General features: G+C 29.6%; 1 protein-coding gene across 2 annotated transcripts in view; it reads right to left on the reverse strand.

Moving 5' to 3' along the window:
- The window catches only part of LOC127284996 (deoxynucleoside kinase), a 421,619-nt gene that overhangs the window by 345,913 nt on the left and 50,463 nt on the right, over positions 1-25,243 (reverse strand). The window contains exon 1 of one of the 2 annotated variants that reach the window (XM_051310751.1): positions 10,826-10,839. The exons of the other annotated variant lie outside the window; for it this stretch is intronic. The gene's annotated coding sequence lies outside the window, so the exon portion shown is untranslated. Of the gene's footprint in view, positions 1-10,825; positions 10,840-25,243 lie in introns of those variants that run through there. 2 annotated transcript variants of the gene reach the window in all.

Raw genomic sequence — 25,243 nt, forward strand, 5'->3', positions numbered from 1 at the left:
GAATACCGTCGGAACTCCGTCGGAATCTCATCGGAAATTCTTTGGAATTCCGATGGAATTACGTTGGAAGTTCCGGCGGAATTCTGATAGAACCTCCAGGGGGCACTTTCCGGGGAATCTTTCCAAGTGGGTTGATGCTCGAGCGAATCGAGAGCAGCAATCAATCTCGTTGGAAAATGCTACTTTCAGCTCGAGTTGTACACAGTGCTTTGGGCAACATCTGCAAGAAAAAAGTTATTTTATATCCTGTTTTAAAGAATAAATTTAAGGTTATGTTGCCTCATATGTCTGAAAGAGTGCAGAAAAGTGTACTTGGCTGCACACTTTATCAGAATGCAGAAATCAACAACTTTGTACTGCATTTACGTTAAAGTAAAATAGCGCTTTTCTTGCAGATGTTCCACAAACAAATTTACCTTACTGACAAATAAAAAAACTTAAAAATTATTAAGGGGTCTACCCACTTTAGACGCGCTAAAATGAAGTTTGTTTTCAAGAATTAGTTAGTTGAAATCAATTAGCTGATTGTACAAATAATTTAGCAGATACAACAAATTATTCGCAATGGTAGTTAGTAGACATTTGTTCCATTTACTAATGAGTATTAGCTGTAATGTTTAGCTACCACAGCTAACAATTCGCAAATCCGTGCGTGTGAACCCCGTAAGCCGGCCGGTATCACGTCGTCACGCGTGCGTCTCAGTCAGTATTCGCAGGTTTTGGATACACACTTTTTTTACAATTGTTTTTAGATAAGGCGAATCAAAACTCCTTAGAGAATCAAATGCAGAATTTGGAAAACCAGCCAATCATAGAGGAAAATCCTACTTTAAATGTCTCTTTTCAAAATGGCAAGGAAGCGCCGATAATTGTTCAGGATACTTCCTCAACAAGAAAGCGACCGCGATCTAAATCCTACGTGAGTGAAAATAATAAAAATTTTTCTTACATTTTTTTGTAAAAATTCATCTGATATATTTATATGCTTGAAGAATATTTATAAAAGCAAAAAATCCAAAATTAGTTCGAAAATTTCAGTCTTAATCCTAAGGAAATAATTTTTTTGTGCTTTCAAATAATTTTACAAATCGCATTGAATCGAATTGATTAATCTATATAAAGTCTATATTTTACTTAGAATAAATAACTTTTTTCTTCATGAAAATTTTTAATAAATTTTGTCAGAGTTGTATTCCTGGCATCAAAACAAATCGATTGATGTATATATAATGTTTATATTTTACCAATATTTATAAAATTGATCGGTATTTTTATTTTTAACAAAAATTAAAATTTTCAAGTATTTTACACTCTAAATCTGAATCAGTGAAATTTTCACTGATTCAGATTTAGAGTGTAAAACTAATAATATATAAGTGTTTATCATGATGAGTAAGCTAAATGGTCATAAAATGAACAAATTTTTAACTTGCTAAAAAATCGTCCGCCATATTGGATCCGCCATTTTGAACCATTTCTGAACCCGTAAAATATAATATATGACAAAGTCCTTGTTTATTTTGAATAAATTTACTTATTTTTATTAGGCTCTAATATTATTTTTTTCCACGTAAAGTGAATAAAGTTTAAATATTTATTTTCATTTATTAGTTAATTGTCACGGAATGTTTGTACATAATTGACGTGTACACGCATCTCACCGCTTTTTGGTGGTCTAAATGCCTCCAAGTGACGGAAGATGTTGAGAAACGAGTTTTACAGTGGAAAATTAAAGGGAATTAAATTCTACATTTTATAATCGCAAAATCAACATATACAGTAAAGAAGCGTGGCAAACTGCAGTAAATATGTATCTTGGAGGTTTTGCTATTCAGTGTATCGCATATATATATATATATATATATATATAGGAAGAGATTGATTTTCACTTGACCATGTAATTATTTGCTAAAGGCCCATCAATCTTTATAACATGTTTCTTCTTTTAATTAACAGTTTTATTTAAATATATCTCGCAGTTTATTTTCCAATTTCAATTCAATTAGATCACTTTTTTTATCATACTTTTTATGATATATTACTTTTATAATGTTTATGATCAAGCTTTTTATTCCTTTCTTTGGAATTTTTTCATAAATTCTCAAGTTTAAAACACGTCATTTAGGGGACTTAAAGTAGATTTAAAATAAGGATTTGACCAGAGCCTCGACAGTTTTCATATTTAAAAAAATGTAAATTTCTATTTTTTTCAAAGAGTGACGACAAATTTAGCCCATTTTTTGGGCACTCGAATTTCGCATTTAAACATATGTAGTCCAAAGTACTTTATATTGAGGGACAATAGTTTCATAAACCACGGTGGGCTTGGATTAAGTTCAACCCAAAAGTCTTTGCACATCACCGTTTTCATTTGGAATTACTTCGGGGATGTCTTCTGATTATTTTAAGACAAAAATGAAAATAATCGGTGGAGGGAAACTGAAATTATCTTGATTTTTCATTTTTTTTTATAGGTTATTCTATGTAATTTCTTTAAAAAATGGTTTCCTTCAATTTTTTTTCTACAAAAGTTGTATTTCGGATTCAGTAAAGAATCTCTATGATAGTTAATGAATTTAAAAAATTTGAACTATTAAATTTGTTAATAAATAATGGAAGAACATGGTTTTTCATTCGTTTTTTGAAATTAACTCGTCTTGTAATTAATTTACACCAAAATTTTTCAAAGATAATTTGAAGTACATAAGATTATCTGTAAAACTGAAAAAAGAAGACTGTTCTACCTATTACCGTTCCTTAGATATGACACGTTGAAGTTGCTATTCAATGAAAAATTTAAACTTGGGAGCTCATTATTCGATGAATTCTTTTATTTAATATCCTAATATAACAATTATAATAAAAATTATTCAAGGGAACTCTTTTTCGAATAATTTCAGATAGACAAAATTGATTTATCTCTAATGGTATTATTATTATAGGTATTTCAAAAACACATTTCTCTCAATAACTGGTTATTTTGTATTTATTTTGAAGATTCAATGAAATCATATTACAATTATTAATTAATTGTTTGTGAATACAATGGTTTGCACATGTCTTAAAAATGTATATGTTTTACAATTAATAATTGTAATATGATTTCATTGAATCTTCAAAATAAATACAAAATAACCAGTTATTGAGAGAATTGTGTTTTTGAAATACCTATAATAATAATACCATTAGAGATAAATCAATTTTGTCTATCTGAAATTATTCGAAAAAGAGTTCCCTTGAATAATTTTTATTATAATTGTTATATTAGGATATTAAATAAAAAAATTCATCGAATAATAAGCTCCGAAGTTTAAATTTCTCATTGAAAGGCAACTTCAACGTGTCATATCTAAGGAACGGTAAAAGATAGAACAGTCTTCTTTTTTCAGTTTTACAGAGAATCTTATGTACTTCAAATTATCTTTTAAAAATTTTGGTGTAAAGTAATTACAAGACGAGTTACTTTCAAAAAACGAATGAAAAACCATGTTTTTACAATATTTATTAACAAATTTAATAGTTCAAATTTTTTAAATTCATTAACTATCATAGAGATTCTTTACTGAATCCGAAATACAACTTTTGTAGAAAAAAAAATTGAAGGAAACCTTTTTTTTAAGAAATTACATAGAATAACCTATAAAAAAATGAAATATCAAGATAATTTCAGTTTCCCTCCACCGATTATTTTCATTTTTGTCTTAAAATAATCAGAAGACATCCCCGAAGTAATTCCAAAAGAAAACGGTGATGTGCAAAGACTTTTGGGTTGAACTTAATCCAAGCCCACCGTGAAACGTTTAAAGTTGAGCATAACCTTTATTTTGAAGATAAAGTGTTAAAAAAGGTTTAAAAAGTGCGTTAAAAAATGGTTAAAATGTAATAATTAAAATACGCTCAGATTCGCTTAAAACTAATTACTTGGGGAGTTTTGGGATCGCTGATTACGAATGTGGTATCTGTTTGTCAAAATTCAAAATGGCGGAACAGAAATGGCTAATAAGATTTTCAAAAATTGTTCAGATCCGCTTGAAAATTGTTACTCGGGGGTTTTTGGGGTCGCTGATTACGAATCTGGTATCAATTTTTTAAAATTCAAAATGGCAGATTCAATATGGCGGACAAGGTTTCTAAAAATCGCTCAGATCCAGTTGAAAGTTGTTTCTCGGGAAGTTTTTTGGGTCGATTATTACGAATCCAATGTTAGTTTTACTAAAATCAATATGTTGGATCCAAAATGACAAACGAGTCTTCTAAAAGTCACTCAGATTCCCTTGAAACTTGTTATTCGGGAGGTTTTTGATTTTTTGATTTATTTTGTTTTTCTTTTCTTTAAATTACAAAAAAGAACACTAAAATATTTGAAAAAGTATGTAACGATTGCCTAAATATGTATTTTTAACAATTTATAAATATTTCATTTCGATATTTCTAGAATTTTAATGAATAATCTTTTCAAAATACTTCACTTAAAAATTTGTAACATATTTCATTTTTTTATTTTGCAAATATTAAAAAATAATATGTCAGTACAATCGGAACTGCAATATTTCTTATAGGCGGAGATTTCATTGTTGCATCAAAATTTCATGGACCTTTCATTGAAATATTTCGAATCTTTCAATGAAATATTCAGGACAAATTCAGGAAATTTTATGTGCTGTGTGGGTGATTTAACCCTTTAATGGCCGAGTTTTTTGTCGTTACTTTAGGCTTATAATGTATATTAGATTTAATTACTAAAGTATTCAGTATGAGAAAAAAATTTTTTTTAACATGTCTCACCCCTTAAAACCACCCCCACGGTACATTACTACCCCAAAAAACTGATATTTAACCAAATTGATGAATTAAATATTTTTCAGCTCTTATCTACTTTTTATTTATTTATAAACATTGCCTGGTTGCTTAAAAATTGAAAAGGATCAATAACCCCTTGAAAACACCCTTAAAGTCAAATAATCATTCCTTGACGGTGAAAGTTTTTGTAAATGATTAAAAAAAATCTATAGATTCTAATTGCTTCTAAATTATAAACAATTATTTGAAAGTTACACAGACATAGATAATAATAATAATAATAAACTCACCCCCTACCCTTGAAGCCCACCCCTAATTCATAACTATTCTCAGTTTGGAACAATCAAAAAAATAATTTTCACTGATTTTCGAAAATATGAAAAAAAAAATTTTCTATGATAACTAAGTATTAATACTGAATATAAACAACCCCTGAAAAACAACCCTTAAGTCAAATAACCACCCCTTAATGATAAATGTTTTTGTGAATAAATGAAAAAAATTATATGGATTCTAAGTGCTTCTGAATTGTAAAAAAGTATTTCAATGTTTCACAGATATGGATAATAATAATAAACTCACCCCCTACCCTTGAAATCCACCCCTAATTTATAAGTTATAAGATACTGAATTCAGTTTTCAACAATCAAAAAAATAATTTTCACTGATTATTATCATATTGAGAAATGCATTGAGTACATACTCAATGCACTCCCCTCCACGATGGCGTAGAGGGGAGTGCATTGGGTAAATGAAAGGGGGGGGTACGACAGTAGCAAAGAAGCTCCCATGTGGAACTGCTGTTATAAGGCAATCAGCGCGTCGTTTCGTTTTCTCTGTGTAGCGTTCTCCCACTACCTCACCGATTGAGCCTGGGTCTGTAATTTTCATTTTCATACTAAACTCCTAACAACAGGCACTAAAAGCTACAAAATTAATAGGCAATAATGACACCAGCATTATTTTGCAATTTTAAAAACTGACATCATATTCGTAATTATCGACCCCGAAAACCCCTGAGTAATAAGTTTCAGATGAATCTAATGAAAGTTAATCATTTCGTCCGCCATATTGGATCCGCCATTTTCAATTTTCTAAATCTGATATCGGATTCGTAATCAGCGACTCCGAAAACCCCGCAAGTGACAAGTTTCACATGAATCTAGTGAATTTTTATATTTATCGGTCGCCATATTGGATCCGCCATTTTGAATTCTTAAAGACGGACATCGGATTCGTAATCAGCGACCCCGAAAACCCCCGAGTGATAAGTTTCACGCGAATGTAGTAAATTTTTATAATTATCGGTCGCCATTTTGGTTCCGCCATTTTGAATTTTTGAAAACGGACATCGGATTCGTAATCAGCGACCCCGAAAACCCCCGAGTGATAAGTTTCACGGGAATCTAGTAAATTTTTATAATTATCGGTCGCCATTTTGGATCCGCCATTTTGAATTTTTGAAAACGGACATCGGATTCGTAATCAGCGACCCCGAAAACCCCCAAGTAACAATTTTCAAGCGAATTTATTAATTTTTAAAGGTTTTGGTTTTTAGGGGTAGTTTTAGTTATTTTTCTGCACCCTCGGGTTGAATTTTTAATATTAATTTTTTTTTACAAAGGTTGCAATATTTTTAAACATATGTTACTATGAAAGCCTGAAAAAAAAATTTCTTCTGAAATTTATACCTGTTTTTTCATTTTTCTCATTTTTCGGGTTTTTTGAAGGGGTGTATTTCAAAGAGGGTAGTTTTTTAAAAAAATACATGTATTTACATTTGTTACTCTATCCCTCCCCTTCAAAATGAGATCTTAGTGGAGTTAATCGATTAAGTTTTAAGAAAGTTATGATTTTTTGAAGTAGGTGGGACGTATGTGTCCCACTGGCCATGAAAGGGTTAAAGGTTGGCATTACTGTACACTAAAAATGTTACTGCTACTAGACGGCTGTTTAGTAAAGTCAACTCTTAAATTGGTCCGTCGAAAATTAACAATACTGTTAAGTTATCACAAACGAACCGAGAGTCTTACTCACTATCTAGTTCTCTCCGTGTATGTACGTAGTTGGCAGAGCTGGATCCCTCGGACCCAGACAATTTTTTTTCATGTACTTCAACATATTCGCTTGAAAATCGTTACTCGGAGATTATCGAGGTCGCTGATTACGAATTTGATGTTAGTTTTTCAAAATTCAAAATGGCGGACTTTTTTCAAAAATTGCTTGGATTCTCTTAATAATAATTAGTATTCAGAGGTTTTTGGGGTCGCAGATTACGAATCGGGTATATATATTTTTTTTAATTTGACGGTTTTGCTTGAAACTCGTTATTTAGGGGTTTTCAAGGTCGCTGATTGCAAATCTGATTCCATATTGGATCCGACATTTTAAATTTTGAAAAACTTATATCAGATTCGAAATTAGCGAACCCAAAATCCCCGAGTGACGATTTTCAAACGAATTAGAACGATTATTTAAAATATCGTCCTCTATACTAGATCTGCCATTTTGAATTTTGAAAAACGGACAGTGTTCTTCATCAACGACCCCAAAAACCCCCGAGTAACGATTTTCAAGCAAATATGTTTAATTTTTAAAAATTTTAAAAACTGACTTTAAGGGCGCACTCACACCTCTGTCTGCCTGCACAGGCAGCCAGTGAGAGCCAATCAGAGAGACAGTAGATTTAAATTTGAATTTTCTGTCTCTCTTACTCTTGTACGTTTTCTGCGTGGTGGGAGGGTACCTGTGCAGGCAGCCGGAGGTGTGCGAGCGCCTTAAATTCGCAATTAGCGACACCAAAAACCCCTGAGTAACGATTTTCAAACAAATGTGTTCAATTTTTGAAAATTCGTCCACTATATTGGATCCGCCATTTTGAATTTTACAAATCTGACGTCTGATTTGTAATTAGTGACCCCAAAAACTTAAGAATACCCAGTAATACTTAAATTAAATTAATTACTTTTTTTTTACTGTACACTTAAATTTGCTCTGTCGAAAAAGTTGTCACGATGCGATTTTTTGTGGGCTATTTATGTAATTTAGAGTGGCAAAAGATTAAATATTTTTTGCAATTATATTTGCAAAATATTACAATTATAATTTAGAATTAAAATATTGAATATCCTGCTATTAAATCTTGTTTTTTATGCGGAATTTAAGCAGCTCAGGCATGCACGTCAAAAAATGAACTCAGGCACGTGAGGGTTAATAGCAACTCTAAGATTCCTGCGTTGCACAATTCGACGTATAGGATATGCCATTTTTAATTTGGAAAATGTGACTTCTTGTTCATATTCAGCGACCCCGAAAACCCCCCGTATAACATTTTTCAGAAGAATGTAATTCATTTTTAATTTTTTCGATCCCCATATTGGATCCGTCTTTTTTTGAATTTTGTAAATTTTGAAAAACTGACTTTATACTCGTAATCAGCGACTCCAAAAACACCCAACTAACAAGTTACAAGCGAATTTGAGCGTATTTTAATTGTTAAATTTTAACCAATTTTAATTACTTTTTAACCCTTTTTTAAACCCTTTGGAAACCTTTTTTAACACTGTATCTTCAAAATGGTTATGCTCTACTTTAAATGTTTATATGAAATTAATGTCCCTCAATATAAAACACTGGGACTAATTTGAAAGCAAAATAAAAGCGAAATGAGCCCAAAAGTGGGCTAAAAAACAGTGTGAAAAGAGTGACAGCATTACTCTTTTATTTTAATCTCAAACTCAGCGGCCTTTTGACCTAACAATTGACCTAATTTTGAGGTTATGTTAGCTGACATTAACTTTAAACCCAGCGGCCTCTTGATCTAAAAATTGTCTTAATTTTGAGGTTATGTTTTATGGTTTGTGTGACGACTGGGTCTAATCACTAGTATATTTCTCCTAGGAAATTTTAAAATATAAATAAATATGCCGAGAAATTTATCGAGAAACTTCTCAAGTTCAATTTATTTCGATATAAAATTATTCTAAACATAGTTAAACCATTTTTTTTATTAAACAGATTTAATAACCTAAAATATTATCAAATACCCACACAGCACAACATCTTACACCAGGCCTACAGCAGGCTTACATGTAAGGTTTGTAAGGTAACATCGTAAGCCCATAGTAGACTTACAGTAAACCTAAAATGTCCGCCTTACAGTAAGCTTACATGGTAGGGTCGAGGTAAGCTTACATGGTAGGGTCGAGGTAAGCTTACATGGTAGGGTCGAGGTAAGCTTACATGGTAGGGTCGAGGTAAGCTTACACGGTAAGGTCGAGGTAAGCTTATGAGTAAAGGCTGTGGTAAGGTTATTATTAAGTTGTAAGGTTGAGGTAAGGTTGTGGTAAGCTTACAAGGTAAGGCAAGTTATATTCAAATAATAATATTAATAATAAATAAATATTCAATAAAAAAATTTTTCTTTTGCCTTATTCTATTTTGGGAACCTATCATTTCGCAGAAAGTTTTGAAAACAAATTTGGGAGGAGTAGGATTCGAACCCGGGACCGAAGTATATACCTAACAACCTAACCAACTGAGCTAAACGGGGAACTGACAATGAGAAAAGTAATCTTGCTTTTAAGGAGTTGATTATCTTCTTGGTTCCACTTTAAAAGTAAGATTACTTTTCTCATTGTCAGTTCCCCGTTTAGCTCAGTTGGTTAGGTTGTTAGGTATATACTTCGGTCCCGGGTTCGAATCCTACTCCTCCCAAATTTGTTTTCAAAACTTTCTGCGAAATGATAGGTTCCCAAAATAGAATAAGGCAAAAGAAAAATTTTTTTATTGAATATTTATTTATTATTAATATTATTATTTGAATATAACTTGCCTTACCTTGTAAGCTTACCACAACCTTACCTCAACCTTACAACTTAATAATAACCTTACCACAGCCTTTACTCATAAGCTTACCTCGACCTTACCGTGTAAGCTTACCTCGACCCTACAATGTAAGCTTACCTCGACCCTACCATGTAAGCTTACCTCGACCTTACCGTGTAAGCTTACCTCGACCTTACCGTGTAAGCTTACCTCGACCCTACCATGTAAGCTTACCTCGACCCTACCATGTAAGCTTACTGTAAGGCGGACATTTTAGGTTTACTGTAAGTCTACTATGGGCTTACGATGTTACCTTACAAACCTTACATGTAAGCCTGCTGTAGGCCTGGTGTAAGATGTTGTGCTGTGTGGGTATTTACATATTTTATTGGATAATTATTATATAATAACAATATGCAGCTTTAATTGTTATTTAATTATGTAAATGGGTAAAAATTAACATTTTTTTAGTAAAAATCCAATATGGCTGCGATTTTATTACGCAGTTGGGAAATTGCGCAATTATATATTGCGCATGACCGAAAGTATTGATTTTCTCGAGTGACCTTGAGTAACCGACGCTCATTGGTCCGTCATGACGTCAGCTGAAATATGATTGGTTGGTCAAATGGGAGGGGGTTACCTCTCCCACTTTTACAGGGTATATAAGGACGGCTTTTAGGCCCGACTTTAGAGAGACTTGTTCGATAATTGAGATTATTCACAATCGCATATCTCGTGACTTCTGATATATAAAATCAGTGTTTTTTTTAGTATTTAATTAAGAATAAATTGACAATTAATTATTATTGAATTTAATAATTTAAGGGGAGGGACCGCTGAAATTTTAACACATCAAAATTAAAGCTGCTTAAGGGTGGTCAATTTTTTTTCTGACAATATTAATTATTTAAATGTATAATATATCATGAAAAATTGAAAAACTATAAATTTGTTAATAATTTTTAAAATCAAATTCTAAATTCTCGAAAATTTAAAATTTTAACTTCTCTCACAATTTTAATTATTTTTGACTGCCGATTTTTTTATACGCTTGTTTCATGATTCTAAACAATCAAGCGTATGGATTTTGAAAAATTTCAATTTTTTCAAAAAATGAAAATGTTGAAAAATAAAAATATTTGTAAAATTGTTAAAAATTACCTTTTGTTGTTTTTCTCAGTAGAATAAGATTTTTGGTTGAAAAAAAATGTTGAAAAAAATTATTACCCCTAAACAAGATCAATTTTGATTGCTTTCAATTTTAGTGGTAATTTTGAAAAAAATTCAACTACTTCCACAATTTTCATTATTTTTTATTGTCGAATTTTTTTTACGCTTTTTTCACGATTTTAAACAATCAATCGTATGGAATTTAAAAAAATTTAATTTTTCCAAAAAATAAATTTTCTAAAATGGCTAAAAAATTTTTTTTTTAAATTTTAATAATTTATAATAATTTTGGATCCTAAATTATGCCAGAAAAAAAATTGACACTCTTTAACAATAATAACTTCAGTAGGCTGAAATTTCACCGGTCCCTCCCCTTAAGTGTATTGTGCAATTTTATTGAAATATTGTAAACGATTTTTAATCGTCCCTTTTAAACAAATTGAACATATAAGTGAACTATTAACAATTGTGAATATTAAATGAACAAACAATTAGTGCTTCATTAAATATTCAAATAATAATAATTCAGAGAGACATTAATAATCTGAATTATTTAACTTCGAGAATTATAAATATTCAAGCTTGAATAAAATTGTTTTTTTTCCCGAAAGGTTTTTTCCAATTAAAATCTGTGTTTTATTGAAGAATCCTATAACATAAATTACTTATTATAATTCAAATAAGTAATTTCGAATTCATCGTCAATTCAAATTTTAAGCAGTATCCGCTTTCAAGAATCCATTTCCTTTGCTAAGCTACGCAGATCCAACGGAAAGATATTTCTGTTGATTCCAGGACGTGACAGTTTGATAGTATTTTGCAGTCCTGAACATTGATGGGTCATAAGTCAAGAGACCACAAGATTTAAGGTTAAAATCATGGTTTGTTAGTATTTTGACTTTGAACTTTGTTCTAATGTTGAGGTTATATTAGACGATTTTAACCTCAAACCCAGAGATCTCTTGACCTATGGCTATGTTCTTAACATTTAACCTTGAATTATGAGGATATGTTTGCTTTTTGTTCCTTACTTATCACCTAAGTTTGAGGTTATGTTTCAAGTTTGTTATCCCTGATATTATAACAAATCTAGAGGACGCTTGGTTTGAAATTAAAATCGGCAAACGTAACCTCAAAATTAGGTGAATTTATTGGTCAAGAGAGACCGGACATAACGTCAAAATTCAAGGTTAGATTTTAAGTTTCTATATCAAGAAGTTAAAATCAGTAAACATAATCTTAAAATTACGTCAAAATTTAAAATACAAACATACACTCAAAAATTCAAGACTTAGGGTGTTTGGAGTGCAAAGTGAGGGACTTATTGATAAAATTAATAACTAATAAAAAGTAGTAATTTTCAGGTAGATAAAATGATAAAAAAAAATCATTACAAATTCATATACCTCGACATATACGAAAGGGATATAACAGAAAAATGTAATTTTAAAAAATATTGTGAAAAATTAATGAAAGGGGTTAATGATTTACTATATAAAGTTAACAGTTAATAAAAAAGAAAGGTTGTACCGTTGGTTGGCAATTACGCATGACCTTGAATTTAGTCTCCTTTGACTTTCTCTGAAAATGCTTGCAGTGATTCATGACCTTGAAAAAGAAGGGAATGCAGTTTTGACAGCTTCTATACTCCTTGAAATGTGCATCCCGGCTGACTTTGTTGCATAGTGCATTCCGGGTAGAGGTGCCACAGGCGCAACCAACCCTCTTTATAGAAATCAAGAGAGCCGAGAGTCTATCTCTCTTTTCTTTTTTTTTCTTTTCTCTCTCTCTCTCTCTCTTTCTCTCCCCCTATCCCGCTCATTAAGTAGATAGACTGTCGGCAAAGATCAAAGACCGTCTCGCGAGAGGATCCGCTTAATACCGGGTGGCGAGTTAAAAGTGTCGTAAAGATTATTAACGGTCTCCATGCGGTGTTTATCGCCGATCGAAGAGTCAGGGGAAATAGTTCATTCGTCAAGGAAAGGAGGATGCGCGGCAACTTTTATACTTTTCCAAACACACACACACACATATATATATATATATATATATATATATGGGGCATTCCACCTGAGATTTTCATTTTAAATTTGTTTTTAACTCGGAACGATTTTTTTCGAAATCTACGTAAAAAATAAAAAAATACATATTTTTTATTTGTCAACAAATTATGGAAGTTATGATTTTTAAAAATTAAACGTCATTAAAAGCAAAGTACTTTTGTTTTTCTGTGTCATATTAAAAAAATAATATTATAGGTATATGAAATTTGTTCGATATTTCTTCAATATTTTTTTTTATTTTGTAGTTGAAAATAAATTAACCACAACGAAAGCATCTTAAAAGTTTATTGAAATTAAGTCTAAAAAGTAACTTTTCTCAAAAAACGAAGTCATCGTTTTTTTAATTTTCTTTTAATCCAGTTTCTGATAAATAAGGAACTTTTTCCTCATTATGCAAAAGTGGTGGCCGTTAAAAAAAATTAAAAAATCGATCACTTTGGTTTTGAAAAAAGTCACTTTTTAGAATTAATTTTACTTTTTTAAATGTTTCCGTTGTAGTTACGTTATTTTTTTACTAAAATATTGAAGAGAAATCGAACAAATTTTTATCCGTTAGTATAAAACAGAGAAGAACGCATTTCAAAAGTACTCTACTGCTTCTGATGACGTTAAATTTAAAAAAAATCATAATTTTTATCAACTAAAGAAATAAAAAAAAATTAATCATTTTTAAAAATCGGAATTAAATTTTTTTTGAAAATTCAATTCAATGCATTAAAATCACATGAAGATATATGTATTAAATTCCACATTAAATCTTTCAAAAGATATTTTGTTTTTAAAGAATTAATATTGAAGTTACAAATCAATTAAAAAAAAAATTTATTTTTTGACTGGTTCAGTTGAGAAAGAATGGCCCTTATATATAGGCCCTGATGCCGCTTTCGAATATGATGAAAGGCGGAAAATCAATTTTTGTGAAGAATAGAAAAAAAAAATTCGTTCCAGAAAAAAGTCTCTTTTGTAACATTTTATTTGAAGTCCAGCGACGTGTCGTATTTTCATGGCAAAAGTGACAATAAACGATTTTTAAATTGATTTCATTGTTAGTTTTTTACAATTTAAAATTTTTATAATATAATTTCGACATTTTGTGTTTTATTAAAAAATATTTTACTTCTGATGTTCACTTTTTTTCTCTTCTATTTCCACTGATTCTAATTTCCATTTCTTATTTTTATTTTCAATTACACTTCCACTTTTTCTAATTTAGTAAATATGAAAATGAAATTGTCAGTGAAAATTAGAATTAATTAGAATTAAATCCCATTTTAAATTCAATATTCAGTGAGATGTCACAAACTGCAACCAACTTTTAATTTTCAAATAAATACAAAATGGATTTTTAATCGTTAATTAAATGAATTAAATGAAAATTCGAGCAAATAAAAATTCGAACAATTAAAAATTCTGTGAAATAAATTTTCGGTTATATAAAAATTCTATAGTGTAGAAAATCGGTTTGATGAAAATTCTGCAAAATATTAATTCGAACAAATAAAAATTCGGCTCAAAAATAATTATGACAAATGAAATTCCATAAAAGTGAAAATTCTAACTAATGATTTTTCGAACATAATCATGCGTCCCCTTAAATCTTATGCATCTCGACAGTACAACTGCCATTAATACAGAAATCTGCTTTTTCAGAAAATATATTTTTCGAAATTAATTAATAATTTGAAAAAAAGAAGAACTCGGAAAAAAATATAAGAATAATATTTGATTCAATTAAAATATTTCCTTTTTTTTATGATACATACTTTAAAGTTTGGTACTCAGAAGTAAGGACATACCGAAATGATATATGATATATATATAGTGATTTAATAACTTCATTTTGTGTGGCGTTAATTACTCAAGTCGTGCCTTTGGACACACATAGACTTTCTTTATTTTATGTAACGGTTCTCGTTGCTCGTTCCAATGACCTTTCAAGCTATACGCTTTGATCACGAACTCGAGCACACGAACTCTAATTTGCGCGTACCTTTACACGATCTTCTGTATGGGCACTCCTTTTGCCTCATCGTCCTTAATATCGAATGTTGCGTAAATGGCAGATCGCGTGTCTCAACTCTTGCTCCTTTTTAGATTCAGTTTATATAAACAACTCGTGAGTTGAGCAAAGGAAAAAGAGAGAAAGAACGAATTCCTTCATTGAAAAATCACAATATACTTTGTATTAGCCGCTTTCATGCATATATGTCTATATACCTATATATAAAAATTTATTTCTTTCACATAAATTTTCTTTTCAATTATTTCATTTCTCTTTATCCCTGTATTATCAAATATTAAAAAAATCATAATAGCAAAATATATATATGTATATATATGTGACAGTCCCCGAGAGAAGGGACCTTAGCTCACCAAAACGAATTTCACAGGGCAAGCGTTTGAAGAAGAAGCAGAAACGCGGAACTCGAAGAGTGGGGCGGAACTTCTGAAAAGTTCCCCCACCACACTAACACAACGTTGTGTTTCTGTATACGTGAGCTTCTTCTACTTCGTGTATCTTCGGGTCTCACGTACGCGAAGCTCACGTACGAGAGTATAGTTGTGTAAGTAAAGTAGTGGGGCTGATTTCTTGAGTGCCACAATCCGCCTCGAAATGCGCTTGACATACCCATCTTCAAAATGTTATTGTGTCAAAAGCAATTATCCTAATCAGTTTTTGACTTTTGCATGTGAAAAAGCAATTCAAAATCTATCATTTACCATATAAAACTCAATATTGACCTCTGGTGAGCTAAGGTCCCTTCTCTCGGGGACTGTCACATATATATATTTACTAGGAGGGCATCGCCCCTCTGCGCGTTTCGCACGCCAACCCTCTACTTAATTTTTCAAAAAATATTATACATTGATTAAATTTATATTTAATAAAATTTTTTAAATTTGAACAGCGGAAATTTATGTATATTTTATAACATACATAAAAATAAATTTAACTTACATCTGTAAACTAAATTTTCATCTATTCTGAAATTAAAAAATTAATTAGTAACGTAATGAGTTTTCATATATTTTCAAAGATTGGTTTTAGCCAAATTCTTTAAGAAAATTTTTTATTATTTCATTTTAAAGAATTTGTTTCCAAAATGCACCACGGTTGACGTCCTTCTAACCTATGACCCTAATTTTGAGGTTGTGTCAGTATTTTTTCTATAACCTCAACCAAATTTTGAGGTTATGTTCGCCTCCACGCCTATGACCTTTGACGTAATTTTGAGGCTATGTTCTCCTTTGACCCATGACCTTTGAAATTTTTAGGGTGAGGGTCATCTCTTGACTTCTAATACTAATTTTGAGGTTATGTCCGTCTTAACTCCTTTAAAAACCAAAGTTTTAGATATATATGACTTTGATTTTTGAGGTTATGTTCGTTTTAATCTATGTTTCTGTCGTTTGACCTTGAGAATTGAAGTTATGTTAATTTTTAACCTATGCTATTGACCTAGTACAATTCTGGAGACAGTGATGGGTCATTCCACGTCAAGAGATCGTTGGGTTTGAGGTTAAAATCAAAACTGAAATACTCATATATAGGTATACAGGGAATTCCCGCAAAGCACTCAATCCTCTAAAATTCTCGAGAAAAATTCTGAACGATACGCGAGTTTGAATGGTGAGTTCTCGCGTAGCGTCGAAATTGAAAAATAACAATTATACATTAATTTATAACGCATGCGCAGTAACATCTCGCGAAAGATAACACATCGATTTATAACGCATGCGCAGTAATATCTTTCGAAAAATTACAGCTGCGCACTTATTGTACGCAATAGTATTTTTTCTACAAACTTTCGCCTATTTATAATGTCAAATGGATTTAAAAAAACAAATTTACATATTTATATATATATATATATAAATTCACTTTTATTGGATACTTAAAAAATAGAGTTATATCTATATAATCGTAAATCAAAATATATATGAAAAAAGTAGGTAGTTTTTTTTCTGAATTATTTACTACCGAAGTTATATGTATCTATATATATTGTTATATATGTTTCGACTTTCTTACCGGTCGAGTAATAAAATCATCTCGAAAGATATTATATGATTGGACATTATCGTGTTTCGTGTATCCTCCCACGCAGCTTGAGTATCGCGTTTAGCAGTTAATAATACTAACATGAGCCGTGCGCGCTTCTTTCTTACGCCGGAAATGCGACTTAGCCTCACACATAATCGGTAGCCACCGCGCACATTTCGAAAAATCTTCCAAATGTTGAGACACTGCGAGACCCTTAAAATTATGCTAAACTTTGAAAGAAAAAATTTTTTTTTATTAAACAAATAAATATAGAATATATACTAAAAAAAACACTATGTTAATTAAAAATAATCTTTTGTAGTATATATTATTCATAATTATTTTCTTCCGTATTTGGCATATATGCGCGGGTCCATGAAAAAAGAACTAATCTTAATAATAATAATTAACAATAATATTACTCTTTAATATTATCACTCGGTGGTATTTAATTAATAATAATAATAATAATAAATTAATAAAAACAAAAAATAAAGATTTTTGTTAAGTACTTTTATGTGTTCATTCAGTATATTAATTTATAAAAGTAATTTCATGTATTCATGAATGAAATTCCTAAGACTGACAACAACAACAGTGTGTTTATGTGAGATGACAAATATTTTTATGGTTGTAAGCATTGCTTTTTAAATATTCTTATCGCATCGTCGTTATTATTGAGTCTTCCCATTTCATTCAAGAGAAATATTGACGCAACAAAAAAAAATATATATATACATATATATTCATTCGGGATAACTTCCTACACATAATATAGTATGATATATATGTTACAAACTTCATTCAGTTTGCTTTCCCATTTCCATAATTCCTTTTCATTACAAAAATAAAGGTATACCTAATATCCAAAAAGAAAACTTTCTAGGTTATGTTTTTGATTTTTGGACTGTAAACCTAAACAAAATTTCCTAAACCAAAATTCCTAAAGTTATTAAATTTTCCTAATTTCCTAAAAACTTTAATTAAAAAATGGAATGAAATTCAGTAAATTTATTAAAAATTATTTTACTGTAAGTTAATTGTGTTAGCCAAATTTTCTAGGTATTTTGCAACCACGTCTAGTTGTTTACAAGTTTCGTATACCCCTCAACAATTCGACGTATTCTTTTTTGATATTCAACCCATTTTTTTCTCATCCCTGCCTTCACTCTTTTTCCCAAACTTAATTCTTGACACCAGTTTGCATTTTGAAATATAAACGTACTTAACAATTTTAAAAAAATTATAAATGGAAAAATACTGCGAATTTAGAAAAATAATTCTGCACATTTAGAAACAGAATGACATTTGTTGTTTGATAAACAATTGCATATCGCAGGTTGTCATGGAACACATATTATGTTCTATTAGGAAAAATTATATTGTTAGGAAAAGTAAACTTTAGGAAAATGAAATTATGAAAATTGAGTTAGGAAAATTAGTTTAGGAAAATGCTATTATTAGGAAAAATGGTTATTAGGAAAATGCACTTAGGAATTTAAAATTAGGAAAAACGGTCGGTAACGGTGAATTTACGATAAACAAAATTTTAGGTTATGCTTACGATTTTTGGAGTGAAAATATACAAAGAGGATCTCCGCTTAAAACACACTGATATTTAAGTATTTATTACATTCAAAATATTAAAAAAAAAAATTATTTTGATTTTACATAATTAAAATTGAACGTTTAATTAAGGTAAAATTATTACCAAACATAACCTAAAATAGAGTTTATCGTAAGGTCCCTTTCACCGTGTCAGGACATATATATATTATATAAATTATACTTTTCGCTAAAAAAAACTCTAATCAGATTTCTTAAAATTTCCTAAGCAAAATAATAATAATAACAATAATAAAAGCAATAGTAACAAAAATAATTAACGGCTTTAAAAATCAAATTAATTAAAACTAATAGAGAAATAAAAAGAATTGTATAAAGAATTCTATTTTTTTTTTTAAAGAGATAAATGGAAGTTAAATTTGTCTCATTCAGGTTTGTGAATTGATAGAGATTTTTTGAAAAAAAAAAAAAAAAAATTGTTACTTATATTCAACATTCTTTTTGTAGTTTCGCGCGCAAAGCCGACGATGTGGAGCGAGGCATCGTGGTGGGTGGTCTCGTATTCGTACAACTTCTCTTTCTGTCTACCTATTCCCCCTGCACCCTCTCTTTCCTTCATCCTCACTCCAGCAAGAGTTGATTGTCCATCTCAGTCTTTTCCTTCCTCTCACTGACTTTTTTTTCAATCTAGTACTCTCTCTCTCTCTCTCCCTCCCTCTCTCTCACGCTCGTGCGAGTCTAAATCGACTCCAATTAAAAAAAATCATCAAATTGGCTCTTATTTATTTCCAAACATTTTATTTTCTTTTTTTTAATACAATAAAATCTTCCATTTTCATCTAAAGAGGTCCTACTGTATTTTCTATACACTCAGAGAAAAAGACTATTTAACTTAACCAAACAATTTTCAGTAAATTCTAATGATTTTTAATTTTTCTGTCCGCCATATTGGATCCGCCTTTTTAAATTATGAAAAACTAACATCATATTCGAATTCAGCGACCCCAAAAACCCCCGAGTAGAGAGTTTTAAGCGAATTTAAACGATTTTTGAAAAAAAAGTCCACCACATTGGATCTGCCATTTTGAATTTTGATAAACTAACTTTGAATTAGTAATCAGCGACCTCAAAAACCCTTGGATACCAATTGTCAAGAAAAAAAATTTTTCTGTACATTTTGGGCACTTTTTGTCGAATTCCTTCTGCCAACAAAGGGGTTAAATATTCAAAAATTTGCGAATTGTAAATTCACCTTAAATATGTTGTGATGACGGTTGGTTTCCATTGTCCATTATTAAAATTAAAAGTTACTATAAAGTTACTAAATTTTCACTACAGCAGGGTGCGGTAGTTGACGAGAATTATGACAATGGAAACCAATGAACAAAAAGTATTAATGTAATTTTAATTTTTAATATTAATGTAATATTTTGTAAACATTTTATTAATTAATTTATAATTTATTATAAATTAATTTAAAAAATAACTTAACTAAAAAATAAATTTAAATGAACCAAATATGCTCGATAAAATAATTTTTTTGAATCAAACAAATTTTTTTACTTGTAATAAATAAACATTTTGTTTCGATTAAGATTAAAATTTAGTCAAATGCAATAAATCATTTGGTTCATTCAAATAAAAGTATTCAATAATTGAATAATTTAGTTAAATACTCGATATTTATTTACGATCTCTTCGCTAAGAACTTGTTTTTCTTTAAAATAAAAATTGGTGTTTTTTTTTTTGAAAAAGTAAGAAAAATGAGTACAAGGTTTGGCTAATTGGTTTCTTTTTATTTTTTTTATTCTATAATTGGGATAAATTTTACTTTTTTTAAAAATTAATTTAATTATTATATTAAGAAAGTGGGTATATATAATTGCGAAAACATATACGTGACATACTAAAGGAAGGGACCTAAGAAGTAACAAATTATAAGTTAACACAGAAAAAACCTGATCTCAAAATGAATTAGGTTGGTGGCGCCACTGTCTATGTCGTTTAACATTGACTCATTTTGAGTTGTAACAAAAATGAGACTAGATTTTTTCTGTGAAATTAAAAGGTACATAAAACAATTATAAACGTAACCTATAATTTTTTCCTTCTTAAGCCTCTTATTCTTTTTTTTTGCAGAGCGCTCCACACACATATATGTATATGTATATTATGTAGTTTCAGTTAGATACAGATATTTCTCCCACATCAGTGTGTGAAATTGTCGTTTTGGTTCCAGTTGCGAACAAAAGCGGTCCCTTCATATAACGGTGGCAATAATCGAGATGAAAGCATGCGACTCAAATGAAAAATGCCCCTTCAAGTGTGAAAAAGATGATTTACTTCCTTTAAAACCAGCCATGCTTCTATAAACGCAAAATTGCAAAAATCATTCGTCCCTCTCAATTTATACGTATACATACAGAGAGAAGTTAATAAATTTTTATTTCCATATGATTTTTTACTAAAAATTTTTACTTCAATTTTTGTAGGACGCATAAATTTCGCATGAAAATTAATTGCTAGAATTTTCATTTTAAAGAATTTTATCAATTATTTTTATTCATTTATTTTAAAAGAGAATTTCTTTTTTATCAAAAGTTTAATTTAAAATATTTTAATTTAAAAGAATATTAATTTACAAAAATTGTTATTCAACAAAATTTTAGGTGATTCGAATTTTTTTAAATTTCAGAATTTTCAAATTAAACGAATTTTCATTTGTCCGAATTTTTATAGGACGCATGATTATGTCCTAAAAAAATATTAGTTAGAATTTTCATTTTATGGAACTTCATTTGTCATAATTATTTTTGAGGCGAATTTTTATTTGTTCGAATTTTTCTTTGATCGAATTTTCATGTAACATAATAGGCATTTTAAAGAATTTTTATTGGGTAGAATTTCATTGCATAGAATTTTCATTTTATTCTTTCTTTTTGATAAATTTTCATTTGTTCGAATATTATTTTGATATAATTTCCATATAACCGATTTTTCAAACTAGACGATTTTTACTTAACCGAAAAATCATTTAACAGAATTTCTAATTGATCGAATTTTCATTTGTCCGAAATTGCAAATGGCCGAAGAAACAATCGACAGAAAGATTTTGTCGCAAATTTTAAAATTGACCAATCAGAAGTTTTCAAGAAAAATTGTTATTGGTAAATTTTTAAATTCACGAGCCAAAATCTTTCTGTCGATTATTTGTTTGGCCATTTACAATTTCGCGGATAAATGAAAATTCGCTGATTTATAAGAATTCTATATCAATTAAAAATTCGGACAAATGAAGAATCGGTGAATTGGAAATTCTGTTAAATGAAAATTCTGCTAAATTAATATTCGATTAAATTAGAATTTTTTCAAATAAAATTCACTCAAAAAATATCTGTAAAATAGAAATACGAATCAACCAATTTAAAAAAAAACCCTACGTACTTCCTTAAGGAATAATGTCCTGAAGCTGCAGTTCAAATTTCAAGTAAATCCGTTATAAACTATAGGAGAACTTCTTCCATCCATTTTGAAAAATCTTTAGTTTCGAGAAAAACAAGTTTAAAATTTGCAGTCATAAAAAAATAAGTCAACACTTTAAAAGTTCAGCTATGCTCACGAAAATTAATACTCGTTGGTTTTCGGGAGCGCTGATTACAAATCCGATGTCAATTTTTAAAAATTCAAAATGACGGATCCAATATGGAGGAAATTTTTTTTAAAAATGGGCAGTTGTCCTTGAAACTTGTTACTCGGGGGTTTTTGAGGTTACTCATTACGAATATGACGTCAGATTTTCAAAATGTAAAATGGCATATCCAACATGTAGGATTACTTTTCAAAGTAAAGCTAAGGATGACACAATCACTATACCGATGGTAGTGTTTTGTAAATTCATTTTTTAATCATATTAAATTTTCTTACTATGCAATTTGTCTTTCCGCCGAAAATTATTTTTTAAAAATGTTTTTTTTTCGACTTAAAACTAATGAGATATTATTTCTAACACCCTAAGGGACCATTTAAACAAAAAAAAAAATATATCGATTTATTGAAAGTGTTTGGGTTATGTTACCTCTTAAATCATTAGAGAAACATAAAAAAGAAATAGCGGTCTGACAGATCGGGAAAAATACTAAGCTTAATTTTTGTAGCACCTACAACAGTTTACAGGTTAATTTTTAGTTATTATTATTATTATCCTTTTAAAAAAAAATTCTTCCATCCTATCTATCAATTGGGAAATTCCAATTTCTTCAATATCAAGGGAAAAATGGGCGGAGAGGCGGGGAATCAATAGAAATAGCGGATTTCTGACAATGTTATTATACAATACAAAAGCCACAAGGAAATTTTTTGAGAACACGTTAAACGTCGCTTGGGTTTGTGCAGACAGCTGAAAGCAGATTCTTGCATCACAGATATCTGTCAAGTAAAAGCGTATTCGGTCGTGTGCGCGCACGTAAAGTTTCTTGGGACGGTGTGGGCCGAGGATAAACTATATATACAGTGCCACAGTGTATTTATATGTGTGTGTGTGTGTGTCCCGTATGGCAATACTGGCATTAGTATTGGTAATGTTTTTGCTCGAGGGGAAATGGTGCCGCGTGTGTGGTCCAGGCTCTCTTTCCCCCATCCCATCTCTTGCTATGGTCCCCGCGATTGTCGGTAACCTAGCAACGAGAGACGCCGATCTTCTCCTCCAATCATCGCCAACTGATCCCAACTTCGGCTCACCTCGACACATTTCGGTTTTTGACGTAAGCGGTCTAACCAAGGACGTACTTTGTGATTATTTTAGCCCCGCGCTTCTTTTTAAAAATAGCAAGTTAATTAATTTCTTTTTTTTTAATAATCAAACTAGGATTAGAATTTTATTTTATTTTATTGGAGAGAAAAAAAATTTTTTCTTCTATTTTTTATTTTTGGCTAATTATTTATTAGTGGAAATAATTTTTCTGTAAGCTAATTCTTATTTAGCCTAATTGTCACTTGGCCTAATTTATGGCTTAAATTTAAATTTGACACAATTCTTATTTATCATGTTTAATTTTCCTAATTCTTAAGTAGTCCAATTTGTATTTGACATAATTCTTATATTTGAGCTAATATTTACTTGTCTCAATTTTTTATTTATCCTAATTTTAATTTAACCTATTTTTCATTTGGCCTAATTTGTATTCCGCGAAATTCTTACATGGCCTAATATTAAAATTAAATCTAATTCTAAATTTGTATAACCTCAATTTCGCCTAATTGTTGCATGGACTAATTTTTATTTCACCTAATTCTTATTAGGCCTAATATTTATCTGGACTAATTTTTATGTGACCTAATCTATATTTAGCCTAATTCTTATTTGACCTAATCTTTATTTAATCTAATTCGCATTTGGCATAATAGTTATTTTAACTTATTATAATTTAGTTTAATCTTTCTGTTATATTAAATTTGGCCTAAACTTAATTTCGTCTAATTCTGGTATGACCTAATTATGTTGCCCAATTTCTATTAAGCCTAATTTTTATTTTGAAAATTTTTAATGTAATCTAATCCTTATTTCCTCTAATCGTCATTTGATCTAATTATATAATTTAGCCTAATTCTTTTTTGACCTGCAATACTTGATCTAATTTGACCTAATTTCCATTTTACACAATTCTTATTTGTCTATCTTATTTCTTATTAAAGCTGTTTTAATTCTAATTTATTCTAATCTTAATTTTATCTATTTCACACTTGTGCCTAACCTTTATCGGTCATGATTCTTATCTGGCCTAATTTTTTACATTAATTCTAATTCTTATTTGGCCTAAAGTTTATGTGTCCTAATTTTTGCATTGACTATTGCTAATTTAACCTAATAATCATTTAACCTAATTAGTATTAGGCTTAATATTTAGTTACTCTAATTCTTATTAGGCCTAATATTTATTTAATCTAATTCTTTTTCATTAAACCTAATTTATATTTGACATAAACTCTATATTGTATAATTCTTGTAAGGACTAATGGTTATTTAACCTAATTCGTATTAGGCTTAATATTTAATTATTCTAATTCTTATTATGCCTTACGTGTATTTAACCTAATTCTTATATTTGTCGTAAACACTAAATGATCTAATTCTTGTTCATTTAACCTAATTTGTATTAGGCCTAATATTTATTTTATCTTATTCTTTTCCATTAAACCTAATTCTTATTTGGCCTAATATTCATTTGTCCCAATTCTATAATATTTATCCTAATTCCTATTTTTCATTTGACCTGAACTTTCTTGGGGGTGCATGATTATCCCATAAAAATTATTAGTTAAAATTTTCATTTCGAAGAATTTTATTAGATATAATTATTTTTTAGAAGAATATTTATTTTTTAAATTAATATTTGACAGAATTTCTTTTTAAACAAATTATTGCTTAACAGAATTCGTATGTATCGAATTTTTATTTGTTCGAAATTGCAAATGGCCGAACAAACAATCGATTTCGCCGCGATCTTTAAATTCCACCAATAACGCGATTTTCTTGATAACTTTTGATTGGTGAAATTTGAAAATCGCGCCAATATCTTTCTGTCGATTATGTTTGTTCGGTCATTTGCAATTTCGGACAAATAAAAATTCGGAGTTTTAAGAATTCTATCAAATAAAAATTAAAAATGTTAATTAAAAATTCTTTAAAAAAAAAGAAATTCTGACAATTTGTTAAATCGAAAAATGAAAATTTCTTTAAAAAATAATTATATATCTAATGAAATTGTTGAAA

This window comes from Leptopilina boulardi, unplaced genomic scaffold (genome assembly GCF_019393585.1).
Source record: "Leptopilina boulardi isolate dan_hultmark-lab unplaced genomic scaffold, ZJU_Lbou_2.1 LbouV2_327, whole genome shotgun sequence".
Taxonomy (NCBI): domain Eukaryota; kingdom Metazoa; phylum Arthropoda; class Insecta; order Hymenoptera; family Figitidae; genus Leptopilina; species Leptopilina boulardi.